The sequence below is a fragment of the Solanum tuberosum genome, unplaced genomic scaffold, assembly GCF_000226075.1.
Source record: "Solanum tuberosum cultivar DM 1-3 516 R44 unplaced genomic scaffold, SolTub_3.0 scf00230, whole genome shotgun sequence".
In the NCBI taxonomy this organism is placed as follows: Eukaryota; Viridiplantae; Streptophyta; class Magnoliopsida; order Solanales; family Solanaceae; genus Solanum; species Solanum tuberosum.
In genome coordinates this window covers 1,023,529-1,042,943 of record NW_006239156.1, presented here as the reverse complement: position 1 = coordinate 1,042,943, position 19,415 = coordinate 1,023,529, and positions in this window count along the sequence as shown.

Genomic DNA, 19,415 nt, shown 5'->3' with positions numbered 1-19,415 from the left:
TGCTAGGTTCCTATTTGTCAAGATGACTCGAATGTTCTTGTGCCTAAATGGTAATTGCATTTGATGTCAAGGCTACTTGTACTCTTGCATGTTAACTTGGATTGTTGCTATGAGTTTCTTTTATTGATGTGGTTGAGTAAAAGTGAATGTTTCCTAGTCTATGAGAGATAGGCTAAGGATGAGATTAAAAGAGGGTAAACATGAATGAGGATCTAAAGTGACTTGCTTAGTGTAGGTGGGATTATGGGGTCTCACCTAGCATTGCACAAGCTTGCCTTGAGGTGGCTCATGAAGTGTTGCTCACATGATATGTTAACACTAGATTGTATTGACTATGTATATGTTCTCAATAATGTTTCTTATGTTCACTAGTTGTGATTGATGACTACCATGCTATAGTCTATATCTCTTCATGCTATATTTTATGCATATGACTTGTGTTTCACACTACTTTCCAAATGATGATTTAAACTAGAAAAGTGCATGCATTTAACTAAAATGTCACTTTTAGCATGTTTTCAAAGGTTTTCATGCATGGCTATCATACTTAGTATATTTTTGTGCTAACCCATATTTCTTCTACATTTTTCACAGAGTGTAGGGTTTGGAGACTTTGAGTACTATTCTGGGAAGATAGGTTTCTAAGGAGCATTGAGTTGAAAATTTGGTGAGTCCTCATAGCTTTGAGGACAAACCCACTATTCCGTTTATGTCTTTTATTTTATTTTTAGAGTTGTTGCATGGGCTATGTCCCAAAGTGTTATTCAAGTGTTGTAGATGGTTTGAGACACATTGTCATAAACTCCCGCCTACTTTTATAAAAGACTTCAATGGTAAAGAAAAGTTTTAAATTTTTGCCAAATTTCCTATGTTCTTATGTTATTATATGCTAAGAGGCTTGTATAAGGCTCTTCGGAGTTTTGTATGCTGTGTTACGTCTAGGGGGTACTCTCGTGTCGTAACATCAACCTTGTTGAGAATACGAGTGAGCATATCCTCAGACCGGCCACCCTCAGAATCTTTGGGGATTTTACTCTCGTGGGGAGGAATGTACCTGTCCTTCTCCCCATTTCTTTCTTTCCAAGTGGGATTATGATCCCTCCACTCTCTATCACGATCTCTCCAGCCATCATCCCTCTTCCAACCTTGGTTACCACCCTGCCCCAGGTATTTTGCATGATAACCACCTTCTTGGTTGGCTAGGAAGTTCACCTCTTTGTTGTACTGTGCTTCAAACTTGGCCTTTTCGGGGTTTACACACCCAACACCCACAACATTGACACTCCTAGCACCAGCTCCCATGACATTTTTGGACAAAATGTCAAATTGGGTCATGATATTTGCCATGTTTTGGTCCCACTCTTGATCTTTCTCAAGTTGCTCCTTTGTCAATTTAAAAGTGAGAGGGGAGACTTGATCTTCACGGGTGTACCATGCCTGATTAATTTTGGTCATACCATCCAAAAGTTGGGCTGCTACAATGTAAGGTTGTTGCATCAAACATCCCGGAGAAAGATGGTCAGCTACTCCCTTGTTAACCGAATCAAGGCTTCGGTAAAAGTATCTCAACAAAACGTTGTCGGGCAAACCATGAGTTGGGCATTGTAGCACCAACTTCTTGAATCGTAGCAAAGTCTCATGGATTGTCTCACCCTCGAGACGCTTGAAACTCTGGATCTGTCCCTAAGTGTCATCATCTTCAAAGGAGGGAAAAATCATAGTTCAAATGTGGTGACAAGCTCTTCCCACGAAGTGATGGAGTCTCTTGGCAATTCAGCCAACCACTTACATGCTTCTCCCATTAATGAAAATGGGAACAACCTCAATCAGACAGAATCTTGGGATATGTTCTTGAAGGAGAACGACCCGCAAACATCAGCAAAGTTTCTTACATTCTCATGGAGATCCTCATGAGCCAAACCACCAAACAACCCTTTCAATTGCAAGAGTTGCAACATGGTACTTGTAATGTGGAACACAACGTTCCCTTCAGCCGGAGACAAGCGAATGGCACCAATTCCACCCATTAGATGAGGGTCATTAACATTCGGCTCATTGACATCGTTGAGGTTGTCGATGTCATATTGGTGGCCCACTTGGCTACCATTGCTTCCGTTGACACTCATTTCCTCTATTTTAAACAGCAACACACAAACCAAAACTGAAAGTAAGTAGATTCAACTATGACTAAAAAGAGCAAGATTCAACTTCACAAAAGGAATCTTAAACAACACCACTACCTGGCAATGGCGCCATTTTAATTTAACATTTCGAGGACACTTCATTTAATTCGAAGTGTCAACGATCGCTAGTCAGTATAAAACCCAACTAAATGAGTTGGGGTCGACTCCCACAAGGAGTGGTACATGTTTGAGATTCAATAGTAAAGTGTGAACATGGTCAAATCATTCACAAGAATACAAATTATCGAATAAAGACATTATTTAAATCAGGGGTGACACGAATTTCAAATAGGGGGTTTTGGTTTGAAATTATCAACTACAAATAGTGGTAAAACAATACGAAATAATAATAATGAGACGGGTTTTTGGGATGTGATTCGATTGTAAGCTAATATAGACAAATGGGTAATTGCAACTGTTAGAAAATAGCTAAATATTAGTTAGTAAGCTAGACTATAGAGGAGGTAAACTTTTTCTCGAACAATTTAACCTGAATCAAGTCGATTTCTCTCGAACATCAACAAGAATGCAAAATAAGAACATCCCACACCTTAGGCCATTCACTCTCTCGAGCTGAATGTGTGGAATTTGGTTTAGGATTCACTCTCTTAAGTTGAACCCATGACAACCCAATACCACAAACCATCAATCAAAAATCTTAGTTTTAAAACCTCTTTCTCGAGCTAGCCAAAAACGTAAGGGTAGAACTGCATTTGCAACTACAATTCTTAAATCAAACCACTATTAATGATTGAACTCACTTCTGAACAACATTTAAACTAACAATTAGCAATACCAATAAACTAAATCATCCCGTAATCACACCCCAAGAATTGGGGTTTTAGCTAGACATCATAAAAACATAAAAATCGTTACCAAATTGAGTTTCCATCAACTGGGTAAGATTAATTTTGTCTTTACAAATATACAATTCGAAGAATCACAAAGACCCACTTCCAATTTCTCAAAAGTGAAAAACTTCAATTCTTCAAGGCTAAAGGAAAACTAGAGAAAAACTTGTCTCAATCCTCAGAATAATATTATGAACTCGGATACTATTCAATTGATACTAAACTAAATGTTCAAAAATGTATTTATAGACGCCAAAAATATGTTGCAAAAAGCCACTCGGTGCAGTAAGTTGGGATCGTCGATCCACTCGGTGAGCCGCCCTTTGGTCATTTCTAATGCCCTTCTACCTTGGCCTTCAACATCTTCAAGGTCTATAACTTTGGGTGATCCAACACTGCATTGCGGAATGACTCGGCGATCCGCCTACTTCTCCTTTCTCTCGCCAACTTGGTTCTTTCCTTCAAGGCTTGTCACACTGGAACTTTAGGCAGTCAAGGAGCCATTCGGTGACTCGCCAAGTGGACTTGGTGATCACCAGGCATGCTTTTCTTCATTCTTTCAGCTCACTTCGTTCCTTTTTGCACATTAGTGTCTATGCTTTGTTCTCAATCCATATATCTAGAAATTAAGGGTTTTACATCAATTATTGGCACAAAATAAGCACTTGAGGACACTAAATCTATATAAATAAAGCCTTAAATGAGTCCAAATCTCTGACTCATCAGAACATAAGATAATAGGGTTAGTAAACATAAAACGAAATCATGATCAATACAAGTAAAATTATCTTTGAACACACATGAGATACTTTAAAGGTAACCTTGGTTCAGTATTGTGGGAAGTATCTTTAACCGACATAGAGACCATGTGATCTATAACATGGACCCCTGGTGTCTTCCATACCGAAGAGAGTTAACCTACTTACCAAGGTAGAACCATTAATCTGAGGTAAAGTAGATCCACTAGGTAATGTCTATCTAGACAATCATCCTATTGGGGCACATAGGTAAGGGATAAAGAGATTTCTACTAGAAACCCGACCTCAACACGGGAGAGCTTCCATCTCAATATCCTCTCAATGCTAAGCATAAATCCCACTGAGTAGTTATTAATTTTAACTTGTCTTATCTTTAAAAGACATGGGTAGTCACCATTTTTCTTATCATAGAATAACTCCTTAGACCATGCGTGAGAAAACTTTTCACCGTCCATGATATTTTCATAATAGCTTTTAAGGCCTATTGTCATCCACTTCATGCTAGAAATGTCCCAATACTACTCGAAATAGTTCTGAAATTGTGGTATTTAATCATTGATGGCATATCTAGATACCATAGTAATCAAGACCTAATTTAGAAAAGTAGCCCGAAAAGCATTGAAGGCAAATCTAGATGCATTCATGTCATGTGGCCAAGCTTCATAGAACATATAGACACTATCAACTATGTCACTCTTTGAAGCTACCCCCAAGATGCGAACACGGGACAAAGGATCACGAGGGACCCCAAGCCAACCCTATTGGCATATCATAAGCATACTTAAAGAAAACTAAATTAAGAGAGTACTGTGCGGAATCTAAATAATCATGTAAACTAAAATGATAGGGAATACCCATAAACTGTCTGAATATATAAAAAATGAGAGTTTAACAACAACTGAAAAGTCAAACTCAAATACTAAAATTGAAACTAACTATGTCTGAAGATAGCCTCTAACTAACTAGAAGTGTTGGGACATGCCCCAACTAAATCTAGCAAAAACTGAAACTAAGACTCAAAGCATAGGAAATATGTCTATCGTTATCGGAGAAAGAGGACTCACCACTGATGTTGTTAAGCTGAAGATCGTGAACCGATCTACGCGTGATCTAGAGTAATTGATTAGGGTAAGTTTTACTTTAGTTTCTAGGCTAAAACTAACCAAAACCATATAGTTTAAGGGTTAAACGATGTAGTTTAGGTGACCAACGCATAAGGAAAAAACCAAACGACCCCTAGCTTAAAAGTTGTCAGGCCAACAGACGGACTAGACCAACAGTCCATGGACTGAACCACGGTCCGTGCTGGTTGGCCGTCGTTCACCTTCAGAGATGCTGAATCTAGGACCATGATCAATGGTTCGTGGCCTGACCTAAGGTCCATGGGTCCGACCGTGGGTCATGCCTTAGAAGATTTTGTCTATGGTTTCTGGGGAGGGTTACAGGTGGTGAACAACGGGCCACCAGAACGGATCGTAGGTAACCCTACGATCCGTGGGTTGCACCCGCAACTTCTGAATATATGCATTTTGGTAGTTCTAGCATACGAGGTGTTACATTAAATCCCTCTTGGAAACATTCATCCTCGAATGAAGGCTAAACTAGATGGAGATGGGGGAAACAACTGGAAACCCTACCACTAAACACTGTAAACTGATTTTTGATTGAACTAGGTTCCATGAACATGCAAATACGCTGAAAATACAGGAACAAACTGAAGTAACATGATACTAAGACCGAATCTGCGCATTAATGACTGAAAAAGTGAAGATAAATTATTACCTCAAGTTGAAATGGAATCAGAAGGAAGAGATGATGATACCTAGCCTTCATGGCTGCTTCTGCTTCCCAAGTAGCTCCCTCTACGGACTGATCCCTCCACAAAACCTTAACCAAAGCGACTTCTTTATTTCTCAACCTTCGAATCAAATGATTAAGGATACCAATAGGTACCTCTTCATAAGTGAAACTATCCTTTACATCCACACTTTCTAAAGGTACAATAGATGTTGGATTACACACAAACTTCTTCAACAACGAAATGTTTAAAACCGAATGCACTATTGCTAGTTCTGTTGGCAACTCTAACTCATAAGCCACTTTACAAACTCTTTTCAAAATCTTGTAAGGTCCTACATATCTAGGACTGAGCTTCCCTTTCTTGCCAAATCTCCTCACACCCTTCATAGGTGACACTTTCAGGAAAAACCCAACCATCAATTTGGAACTCCAAGTCCCTTCTCGTTACATCAACATAGGACTTCTGGTGACTCTACGACGTCTTAAATCTATCTCTAATGAGTTGAACCTTTTCCATGGCATTATGAACCAAATCTGGCTCTATCAAGTGTACTTCACCTACTTCAAACCAACCAACTGGAGATATACATCTACACCCATATAATGCCTCATAAGGGGCTATCTGAATGTTGGAATGGTAACTATTATTATATGCGAATTCTATAAGAGGAAGGTGATCATCCCAACTACCCTTGAAGTCAATCACACAAGCTCTCAACATGTTCTCTAAGGTCTGAATGGTACACTATGCCTGACCATCCATCTGTGGATAAAATGTTATGCTAAGATTAACCTGAGTACCAAGACCTTTATGAAATGACTTTCAGGAATGAGAGGTAAACTCTCGGACCTCTATCTGAGATGATAGACAAAAGAACCCCATGCAACCTAATATCTCATTAATGTAAGGCTTGGTGTAGTCCTTCACCGAATCTGTAGTCTTAACAGCCAATAAGTGAACAAACTTAGTAACTCTATCAACAATCACCATAATGGAATCATGTTGTCTGCGAGTACGAGGTAAACCTATAATGAAGTCAATGTTTATCCCTTCCCACTTCAAAGTCGGAATGTTGATCTCTTGAGTCATACCTCCTGGTTTCAGATGTTCTACCTTCACTTGTTGGCAATTAGGGCACTTAGCCACAAAATCCGCTATATCCCTTTTCATACCACTCAACCAAAAGACTTTCCGCATATCACATTACATCTTAGTGGCGCCTGAATGAATAGAATACCTGGAGTTATGGGTCTCATCAAGAATTTGTTGTCTCAACTCACCCACCTTAGGAACACATAATCGACCTTGATAGCGAAGCACACCATCTCCCCCTTGGGAGAAAACATCAACTCTCTGCAGATGAACTGCACCTTTTAGTTGAAGCAATATCGCATTACTATTTTTCTTTTCCTTAGCCTCCTCTCCCAATGAATATTCTGACCCATTCTGAACTGTTACACTACTATCTGATATGCTCATAAAATGAACTCCTAAGCGAGCAAGTCTGAGAACATCCTTTGCTAGTTTCTTTCTTTCTTCCTCAACATGTGCTACACTACCCATAGATAGTCTACTAAGAGCATCTGCTACTACATTAGCCTTACTAGGATGGTAATGCACTCTCATATCGTAATCCTTGAGGAACTGAAGTCATCTCCTTTGGCTAATATTCAACTCTTTCAGGGTGAACACATAATTAAGGCTCTTATGGTCTGTTAACACATCTACATGAACACCATACAAGTAATGTATCCAAATTTTAAGTGCAAACACTAGTGCTGCAAGCTCGAGGTCATGAGTTAGATAGTTCTTTTCATGCACCTTAAGCTGTCTAGAAGCATAAGTTAAAACCTTACCTTGATGCATCAACACAAAACCTAGGCCGACTCTAGATTCATCATAATAGATCACATAACCATATTAACCCTATGGTAAAGTCAAAACATGAGTTGTAGTCAACCTAGTTTTCAGTTCTCCGAGGCTTTTCTCACAATTATCTGACCACTAGAACTTAACCTTTTTCTGAGTCAACTTAGTCAATGGAGAGGCTATGGATGAAAATCCTTCTACAGCCCTTCTATAATAACCAGCCAAACCCAAGAAACTTTTGATATCTGTAGGGGAGATAGGTCTGGGCCATTGTTTCACTACTTCTATTATCTGAGAATCAACTCGGATCCCTTTGCTACATGCAATATTCCCAAGGAAAGCAATTGATTGCAACCAAAACTAACATTTTCTAAACTTAGTGAATAATTGGCGATCAGTGAGAGTTTACAGGACAACTCTCAAATGATTCACATGTTCTTCCTCATTCCTAGAGTAAATGAGGATATCATCAATAAAGATGATAACAAACAAGTCCAAATACTGCTTGAACTCTCTGTTCATTAAATCCATGAAAGCTACAAGAGCATTGGTTAGTCCAAATGACATAACTACAAATTCATAATGACCTACAGAGTTCTAAAAGTAATTTTTGGGATGTCACTAGCTCTGACTCTAAGCTGATGATAATCGGATCTGAGGTCTATCTTTGAGAAATGACTAGCACCCTGAAGTTGGTCAAACAAGTCATCAATCCTATGGATAAGGTACTTATTCTTAATTGTGACTTTGTTCAACTTCTGATGGTCAATGCACATCCTGAGATAACCATCTTCCCTTTTCACGAACAACACTGGTGCACCTATGGGAAATACTAGGTCTGATGAAACCCTTATCTAGAAGGTCTTTCAATTGCTCTTTCAATTCCTGAAGCTCAGTAGGAGCCATTATGTAAGGAGGAATAAAAATAGGTTGGGTATCTGGAAGGAGATCAATTCCAAAGTTGATTTCCCTTTCTGGAGGAACTCCGGGAAGATCTTCTGGAAAAACTTTTGGGAACTCATTAACTACTAGAACTCACTCAAGAGTTGGGTTTCGGAGATTGAATCCTTAACCCAAACTAGATGATAGAGGTAACCCTTGGAGATCATCTTTCTGGCCTTAAGGTGAGAAATGAATCGACCCATAGGCGCTAAGCTACAACCCTTCAATTCTGAGATTGGCTCTTCTGGAAACTGAAAATGAACAATCCTAGTTCAACAATCGATTGAGGCATAACAGAAATGTAACTAATCCATGCCTAGAATGATATCAAAGTCTACCATTTCTAACTTTACAAGATCTATTTAGGTGACTTTCTGAGAAACTATGACAGGGCAATTTTTGTATACTCGTCTAGCTTCAACTGGGTCACCAACTGGAGTACAGATTGAGAGGGGTTCTGAAATAGTTTTTGGACTAACATTGAAGTTGACTGTTATTTAAGAAGTTACAAAGGACAGAGTATCCCCTGGGTCTAACAAAGCATAAACATCTAAGCTAAAAACTCGTAACGTACCAGTGACTACAGTAGGAGAATCTTCCTAGTCTTGGCGAGCCTAAATAGCATACAACCAATTTTGGTGTTGTCCGCCACCTGTACCAGATGTGTTACCCTACTGAGTCAGGCGACCTGCTGGTGCTTCTGAAGTTGTAGACTGAGCTCTACTGTGATTGCCCCCTTTACCCTGTTTAGCGGAAGGACAATCTCTCAACCTGTGACCAGACTAACCACACCCAAAGCATCCTTCCTTTCCTGTAAGACACTAGAGCGGATGGTTCTTAACACACTTTTGACAAGTTGGGTAGGTTCTAGTGCCTAAAGCACTCCCCTGAGACTTAGAGCCTGATGCCGTACCTTTCTTATCCTGTTGGAACTTGGAGGATGGAACACTAGCTGATGAAGGTGCTGGAGTTGAAGACTTTTTCTGAAACATCGAGTGGTTTCCACCACCCGATTTCTGTTGAGAATAATCATAGTTGCATGTCCTAGCCTTCTTATTATGCTTAACATGTTTCCTAAGCTTATTACCCTTAACACGCTGAGCATGAGTCATGAGCCTAGAGATGTTCATATTTTCCAGCAACATAGAATTCCTACACTCTGTTTTCACAAAGTCAGATACCCCATATAGAAACTTGTTCATTTGAGCCCTGGAATCGGCAACCATATGAAGAGCATACCTGGAGAGTTGGGTGAACCTGAGTCTATACTCTTGGATTGTCATGTTTCCTTGCCTCAAATTTATGAACTGAGCTTTTGCCTCACTCAACTCTCTAGGGAAGAAGTTGTCCAGAAAAGCCTCACCAAAGCATTCCCAAGTGATAGGAGGTGCATATGTACCCTTGTTCTCTTTCCATTGTGTAAATCAGATGTGAGCTACATCCTTAAGCTGATAGGATGCCAACTCTACCCTATCATTACATATAATTTACATCACTCCAAATATCTTCTTGACCTCATCTATGAAGTTTTGGGGATCCTCACCAATCTGTGATCCTAAGAACTCAAGCAGATTCATCCTAACAAAATTGCGAACCCTAGCTGCCACTGATTTACCACTAGTAGTTGCAGGAACTGGGACCTGCTGGTTGTTCTGGTTGGTCACACTTTGAGGCAAAAGCTGAATAGAGTTCGAAAATTTAGCATTCGAAGCGACCTAAACTGAGACTGGAGGAGCTACGTTAGCATTGCGTGTATTCACATTCCTTCCATAAGCTCTACAAGGAGGCATGATCTGAAAGCGCATGACGACCGATTAGAACGAGGAAATTGGATCATACCTCATGCACGATAAGAGTAATAAAGAGATTGAAGTTTTCCTAAAACACTTTGTAGCCTCCCTCTCATTAGATGTGGTGCACTTCACACCCATGAAAAGAACTGTACTTAGTGCAGCTTTTCATACATCCTATGAGACTTAAACCTAATGCTATGGTACTAAGTTTGGCACGCCTCGAAGCTACCCCAAGACGCGGACATGGGACCTAGGATCACGAGTGACCCAGGGACACCCTAGTGGCATATCATAAACATACTTAAAGAAAAATGAATTAAGAAAGTACTGGGCATAAACTAAATCATGATGTAAACTGAAATGATGGGGAATACCCATAAACTATCTGAATATATAAAAACTCACAGTTGAACAACAACTGAAAAGTCAAACTCAAATACTAAAGTTCAAACTAACTATGTATGAAGATAGCCTCTAACTAACTAGAAGTACTGGGACATGCCCCAGCTAAATCTAGCAAAACCTGAAACTAAGACTAAAGGCAAAGGAAACATACATGTCGTCCTTGGAGAATGAAGATTCACCATTGATACTGCTGAGCTGAAGATCGGGAACCGATCTATTCTTGATCTGAATGCTGAGGACCTGAACCTACACCACGAGAAGATGTAGCATAGAGTATGCATGAGTACTTGAAATGTACTAAGCACGCCTTATAGAATAAAGCCGAACAATATACATAACTGAACAACTCATACTTTGCAATGATATAATATGAGGATGATAACTATACTTGAAAATACTGAATATGAACTAAACTGAATGAAATGACCAAGTTTATAACATGCTGAAACTGAATGTTGAACTGCAACGGGTAACCTGGTCAATGTAATAGAATCTTACGATAAGAGCCACTAATAACCGACATAAAACCACGTGAGCTAAACATGAATTCCGATGTATGCACCACATCGAAAGGACCCAATATACCCTTCCAGAGGTGTAGATACATGATTGGCGTGATCACTAAACTAATGCCTACAGAGGGAACTTATAAACCTTCAGGGGCACATAGTTCTGGGACTTTGAGGGAGACTAATCCTATTCCACCTCAGTATAAAACCTACTCCCAACTGAATATGTGTAAATTATAACATACTGCAGTAAACTGCATACCTAAAAAATCTGACATGCAAATCTAAAATTCAACATTAATTCCTGATAATGAAACATTAGTAAACTGAAGCATGTATATCTATTTATTTTTCTTAGTTGAGGTAATTCATGAACTAAAAGAACTACACAACTAGGGTTCTGAGTATATGCAAGAATCTTTGCAAAACAATACTAAGACATGATAATCTGATTAAGAACGCTACAATAACTAAATCATAGTAATTTGCTGAAATTCTAGAATCCCTAGGTCTAGATTGTATTGAGAGAATCAAGAATCTGACTAAATGCTAGGGACCCAATGGGTGAAAAGAACCCACTAGTGAAAGCTCACAAACTTGGTGATGAAATTCACCGAGAAATCATTCAATTTTGGGGCTGGAACTGAAGAAAACCTTGTTGTTCTTGAAGAAAACGGGTGCCTCTTTCTCCCTCTTTTGCTCTAAGTTTGAAAGATTTAGGTAAATGATCTATTAGGGTAAGTTCTGATTAAGTTACTAGGCTAAAACTAACCATAACGATGTATTTTAGGGGTTAAACGACGTAGTTTAGGTGTCCAACGCATATGGGAAAGAATTAAAATGACCCTACTTAAAAATATGATGTGGCTGACCACGGGCCATGTGACGGACTATCAAAGGGACCACGGACCGTCAAGCTGGTCGTGGTCCTTGGACAGTAGTTTCAGGTCTTTGAGCCTACCCTCTACGGTCCATTTCACGGACCACGTGAAGGATCATGGACCGTGAAGTCCTTTGTAGTCCTTCACTTGGGCTAGGGGCTATTCTAGCTCGACTTCACTGAAGGCACCACGGTTCATGTGGTGGTCCACGACCCATGAAGGGTCCTGTGGTACACCACTTATGGGCTGGTGTGAGACCACAGACAGGTCGACGGACCGTGGTCCCTTTCACGATCCGTAAACCCTGTCTTGGTTCACTTGGTTCTGCAGGTTTTCTGCTGAAAGTTCTAAGTTTGATTTCCGAGGTGTTACAATATCTCCCCCTTGGGAACATTCATCAACGAATGAAGCCTAAGCTTGCTGAGTATGGAGGGAAAGAGCTGCAAACCCTACCACTAAGTACTGAAAACTTAAATCTGACTGAACTAAGTTACATGAACATGCAAATACGCTGAAAATGCAAGTATAACTCGAGGAACATGATAGAAAAACTGAAGCTCTGCATGAATGACTAAAAACTAGAGAGGAACTATTACCTCAAGCTGGAATGGAATCGGAAGGAAAAAGATGAGGATACTTGTCCTTCATGGCTGCTTCTGCATCCCAAGTAGCTCCCTCTATGGCCTGACTCCTCCACAAAACCTTAATCGAAGTGACCTCTTTTTTTCTCAACCTTCGAACCTGACGATCAAGAATTTCAACTAGTACTTCTTCATAAGTGAGACTATCCTTCACATCCACACTTTCTAAAGGTACAATAGATGCTGGGTCACTTAAACATTTCTTCATGAAGGAAATGTGAAAAACTAGATGGACTGATGCTAGTTCTGATAGAAACTTTTACTCATCAGCCACATTCCCAACCTTTTTCAAGATCTTGTAAGGGCCTAAATATCTAGGACTGAGCTTTCCTTTCTTTCCAAATCTCATCACCCCCTTCATAGGTGACACTTTCAGGAAAACTAATCATCAATTTGGATCTCCAAGTCCTTTCTCCTTATGTATGCATAGGACTTTTAGCAACTTCGGGGTGTCTTAAGTCTATCTCTAATGAGCTGAACTTTATCTATGGAATCATGAATCGAATATGGTCCTATCAAGGCTGCTTCACCTACTTCAATCCAACCAATTGGAGATCTACATCTACTCCCATACAATGCCTCACAAGGGCCATCTGAATGTTGGAATTGCAACTATTATTGTAGGCGAACTATATAAGAGAAAGGTGATCATCCCAACTACCCTTGAAGTCTATCATGCAAGCTCTCAACATGTCCTCTAAGATCTGAATGGTACAATCTTCCTGACCATTCGTCTGTGGATAAAATGTTGTGTCCAGATTAACTTGAGTACCAAGACCTTCCAGAAATGACTTCTAGGAATCAGAGGTAAACTGAGAATCTCTATCTGAGATAATAGACAAAGGAACTCCATGCAACCTGACTATCTCATTAATGTAAAGCTTGGCGTAGTCCTCCGCTAAATCTGTAGTCTTAACAACCAAAAAGTGTGCAGAATTAGTAACTCTATCAACTATCACCCAAATGGAGTCATGATGTCTGCGAGTATGAGGTAAACCTGTAATCAAGTCCATGTTGATCACTTCCCGCTTCGATGTAGGAATGTTAATCTCTTGAGTCATACCTCCTAGTTTCGATGTTCTACCTTCACTTGCTAACAATTCGGGCATTTAGCCACAAAATTTACTATATCCCTTTTCATGCCATTCCACCAAAAGACTTCCTGCAGATCACGGTACATCTTAGTGGAGCCTAGATGAATAGAATACCTAGAGTTATGGGCTTCTGCAAGAATCTGTTGTATCAACTCACCCACCTTAGTAACACATAATTGACCTTGATAACGAAGCACACCATCTCCTTCTTGGGAGAAAACCTCAACTCTCTGCTGATAAACTACACCCTTTAGTTGAAGCAATATATGATCACTATCTTGCTTTTCTTTAACCTCCACTACCAATGAAGATGTTGACCCATTCTAAACTATTACACCACCATCTGATATGCTCATATGGCGAACTCCCAAGCGAGCAAGCATGTGAACATCTTTTTCTACTTATTTTCTATTTTCCTCAATATGTGCTACACTACACATATATAATCTACTAATAGCATCTGCTACTACATTGGCCTTACCAAGATAATAATGAACATTCATATTATAGGATTTGAGGGACTCAAGCCATCTCCTTTGGCAAAGATTCAACTCTTTCTAGGTGAACACATACTGAAGTCTCTTATGGTGTGTGAATACATCTACGTGAACACCGTACACGTAATGTCTCCAAATATTTAGGAAAAACACTATTGTTTCAAGCTCAAGGTCATGAGTCAGATAGTTCTTCTAATGCACCTTAAGTTGTCTAGAAGCATACACTATAATATTACCTCGTTGCATCAATACACAACCTAGGCCGACTTTGGATACATCACAATAGATCACATAATCATCTGAACCCTCTGGTAGAGTCAAAACAGGAGTTGTGGTCAACCTAGTTTTTAGTTCTGAGAAGCTCTTATCACAATTATCTGACCACTGAAACTTAACCTTTTTTGGAGTGAACTTAGTAAATGGAGAAGCTATGGATGAAAATCCTTCCACGAAGCATCTGTAATAACCAGCCAAACCCAAGAAACTTCTGATATTTGTAGGAGAGATAGGTCTGGGCCATTGTTTCACTGCTTCTATTTTTTGAGAATCCACTCGGATCCCTTCATAGATACTATATGACCAAGGAAAGCAAGAAATTGCAACCAAAACTCACACTTGCTAATCTTAGAGAATAACTGGCGATCTTTAAGAGTTTCGAGGACAACCCTCAAATGAGTCACGTGTTCTTCCTCATTCCTAGAGAAATTGATGATATTATCAATAAAGACGATAACGAACAAGTCCAAATACTGCTTGAACACTCTGTTTATCAAATCCATAAAAGCTGCAGGAGCATTGGTTAGTCCAAATAACAAAAGTACAAATTCATAATGACCATACCAAGTTCTGAAGGCTATTTTCGGGATGTCAATTTCACTTTGAGCTAATGATAACCGATTTGAGGTCTATCTTTGAGAAATGACTATCACCCTGAAGTTTGTCAAACAAGTCATCAATCCTGAAAAAAGGGTACTTATTCTTTATTGTGACTTTGTTCAACTGTCGATAGTCAATGCACATTATAAGAGAATTATCTTTATTTTTAACTAACAATACTAGTGCACCCCATGGGGAAATACTAGGTATGATGAAGCTCTTATCTAGAAGGTTTTTCAACTGCTCCTCCAATTCCTTAAGCTCAGCTGGAGCAATTCTGTAAGGAGGAATAGAAATAGGTTGGGTATTTGGAAAGAGATCATTTTCGAAGTCAATTTCCCTTTCGGGAGGAACTCCAGGGATATGTTCGGGAAACACTTATGGGAACTCATTTACTACGACAACTGACTCAAGATTTGGGTTTCGGAGCTTGAATCCTTAATCTGAACTAGATGATAGAGATACCCCTTAGATATCATCTTTCTAGCCTTAAGGTAAGAAATGAATCGACCCATATGCACTGACCTACTACCCTTTCATTCTAAGACTGGTTCGCTTGGAAACTAAAAATGAACGACCCTAGTTCTACAATCGACTGAGGCATAACAGGAATGTAACCAATCCATGCCTAGAATGATATCAAAGTCTATCATTTCTAACTCTACAAGATTTGATGAGGTGACTTTCTAAGAGACTGTGACAGGGCAATTTTTGTATATGCATCTAGCTAAAACTAGGTCACCGACTAGAGTAGAGACTGAGAAGGGTTTTGGGAGAGTTTCTAGACTGACATCGAAGTTGACTGCTATATAAGGAGTTACAAAGGAATGAGTAGTGTACTAGTGACCACATTAGGAGAATTTGCCTGATCGTGGGGAGCCTGAAGAGAATACAACCTATTTTGGCGTTGACCTCCACCTGTACCTGATGAGTTACCCTACTGAGTCGGGCGACCTGTTGGTGCTGCTGAAGTTGTAGACTGAGCCCTACCATAATTGCCTCCTTGACCCTGCTTCGACAAAGGACAATCTCTCGAACTATGACCAGACTAACCACACCTAAAACATCATTTCTTTCCTGTAAGACACTCACCTGGATTGTTTTACAACACTTTAACCAAGTTGGGTAGGTTCTGGTACCTGAAACACTCCCCTGAGACTTAGAGCCTGATGCCTTACCTTTTTGATCCTGTCGAAACCTGGAGGACGGAACAATAGCTGATGAAGGTGCTGGAGCTGAAGACCTTTACTAGCACTGTCAGCGATTTCCACAACTCAATTTCTACTTAGAATAATCATAGTTTTCTGTCCTAGCCTTCTTATTATCCTTAGCATGTTCCCTAAGCTTATCTCCCTCAATCTGTTGGGCATGACTCATGAGCCTAGAGATATTCATATCTTCCAGCAACATAGCATTTCTACACTCTTTTCTCACCTAGTAATATAGCCCAAATTGAAACTTACTCATCTGAGCCCTGGAATCGGCAACCATGTGAGGAGAAATCCTGGAGAGTTGGGTGAACTTAAGTCTGTACTCTTGGACCGTCATAGAACCTTGCCTCATATTCATGAACTCCTGGGCTTTTTCCTCTGCCACCTCTCTCGGAAAGTACCTATCTAGAAAAGTTACAGAAAAAAACTCCCAAGTCACAGGAGCAGCATATGTACCCTTGTTTTCCTTTCATTAAGTAAACCATATGTGAGCTACATCCTTGAGCTGGTAGGAAGTCAATTCTACCCTAATATTTTGAGTCACTTGCATCACTCAAAATATCTTCTTGACCTCATCTATGAAGTTTTGGGGGTCCTCACCAACTTGTGACCCTAGAAACTCAGGTGGATTCATCCTAACAAAATCACAAATCCTGGTTACCGCTGACATACCACTTGAATTTGCAGGAACTGGAATCTTCTGGTTGTTCTGGTTGGCTACACTGTGAGCCAAAAGTTGGATGGCATTCCAAACTTATGCATTCGAAACCTCATGATCTGGGACTGAAGGATATGTGTTAGCATTGCGTTCATTAGCATTCCTGGGGTAAGCTCTATGAGGAGGCATGATCTACAACACATAACGATAAGAGTAACAAGAAAGTGGAGTTTTCCTGAAACACTTCACAGCCTCCCTATCATTAGATGTGATGCACTTCACACCCATGAAAAGGACTCTACTTAGTGCGACTTTTTAGACATCCTATGACTCTTAAACCTAGTGCTCTGATACCAAGTTTGTCACACCCCGAATCTATCCCCAAGGCGTAAACACAGGACCTAGGATCACGAGTGACCCCAAGCTAACCCTGCGGGCATATCATAAGTATACTAAGATAACTTAAATGAAAAAATAGTGTGCGGAAGCTTAAAACATATCATAAAATGAAATGATGGGGAATACCCATTACTATCTGAATAAAAAAATTGAGTTTAATGATATTGAAAGATCAAACTCAACAAAAACTTAATCTAAACTATGTTTGAATAAAAGCCTATAACTGACTAAAGATGTTGGGACATGCCCCAACTAAATCTAGCAAAAACTGAAACTGAAAGATTGAAAGTAAAAGAAACATGTTTGTCATCCTCGGAGAATGAGGACTCACCACTGATACTGTTGAGCTGGAATAAGGAACCGATCTATGCGTGATCTGAATGCTAAGGACCTGAACCTACACCACGAGAAAATGTAGTGCAGAGTATGTGTCGGTACTTGAAAGGTATTGAGCATGCAGGATAGAATAAAGCTAAACAATATACATAACTGAACAAAGCATACTGAGCAATGATATAAGATGAGCATGATAACTATACTTGAAAGTACTTAATGTGAACTAAACTGAATGTAATGACCAAGTTTATAACATGCTGAAACTGAATGCTGAACTCTTACTAGTAACCTGGTCAATGCAATAAAATCTGACCGTCGGAGCTTTTAATAACTGACATAATACCACATGAGCTAAACATGGAGTCCGATGTATATGATGCTTATCGTGACCAACGACACTAACCTACGGTTTGATTGCCTACGATCGTCGATAATATAGTAACCCAACCAAGGGTTGGGGTCGTGTCCCAAGGGAGTGGTAGTGAAAACAATAGTTAATTATAATTTTCTTTTCTAATTAGTTGTAGTTAGAGAAATTTTCGAATAAAAACAAGGTAAATTTAGTGGATGACACAATGGTGTCAAATAACGATGAGGGTTTGTCACAAGTAGTAAAAACAACTAAAATATAAAAAGAAATCAAGTATGGGGAAAGTTCTTGGGGTGAGACCCCGATACAAGTTAATATAAATCGATGGGTTCATGCTTTCGATAGGAAATTTGCAAGATAATAGTTACTAGGCTAAGCTTTAGATGGAAATAAGTTCTCTCTCGATCAACGTACCCCGTTTCAAATGGGTTCCTCTCAGACACCCTTTTACCGAATGAAGGCCAGCCTACGCATTACCCTACTCTCTCTCTCGAGCTGAGCGTTAGGATATGGGACTAGGGCTCACCCTCTCGGGATGAACCTCATGTCGACTCACTCCTTAGGCCATCAGTCTAACGGTCTTGGTTTCGCGACCTCTCTCTCTCGCAAGCCGAAAACACAAGGGTGGTTTTATATTTTCAACTAAAAATCCATCAAATTAAACCACAACCACTGGGTGAAATCACCATTAAAATACATCTAACCTATCAGCAAGCAAAACCCAACAATAATCTTAACTCAGATTGGCTAAATCACACCTCAAGAATGGAGGTTTTTAGCCACACGTCAAGAAATAAACAATTATAACTAAAATGATAGCAAAATCAAATGGGTATGATAAATTAAACCTTGATATAACAAAGGAAGAAAAATGGAGAACACCCACTTCTGTTTTGAGAAAAATGAACTTCTTTCTTCAAGTCTCCCGAAAACCCTCTCCAAACTTGAGAGAAAATAGAAAAAAACTAGTATTCTAAGGTAAAACTTGCAATACTATTCAGACTCTTTAAAATAAAACTAAGGCCAGTATTTATAGCTTCAGAAAATAGTGTTGCGGTGGATCATTCGGCGAGGTTAGTCGCGATCGCTGATCGACTCGGTGATTCTCCCTTCTTCTAGTTCATCGCCTTTTGTGCTTTGCCTTCAGCCTGTTTATGTCCTGGATCATTGGGCGGTATATTTCTGCTTCACGGAACCATTCGGCGACATGCCGACTGCTCCTTTCATCGCCTTTTGATCCACTTCCTTCACGGCTTCGCATTCCAGAAAAAAGGGTGAAATGCGTCCTTTCGGTGATTCGCCAAGTGTGCTTGGCGATGCTCAGGATTCAGTTTCTTCATT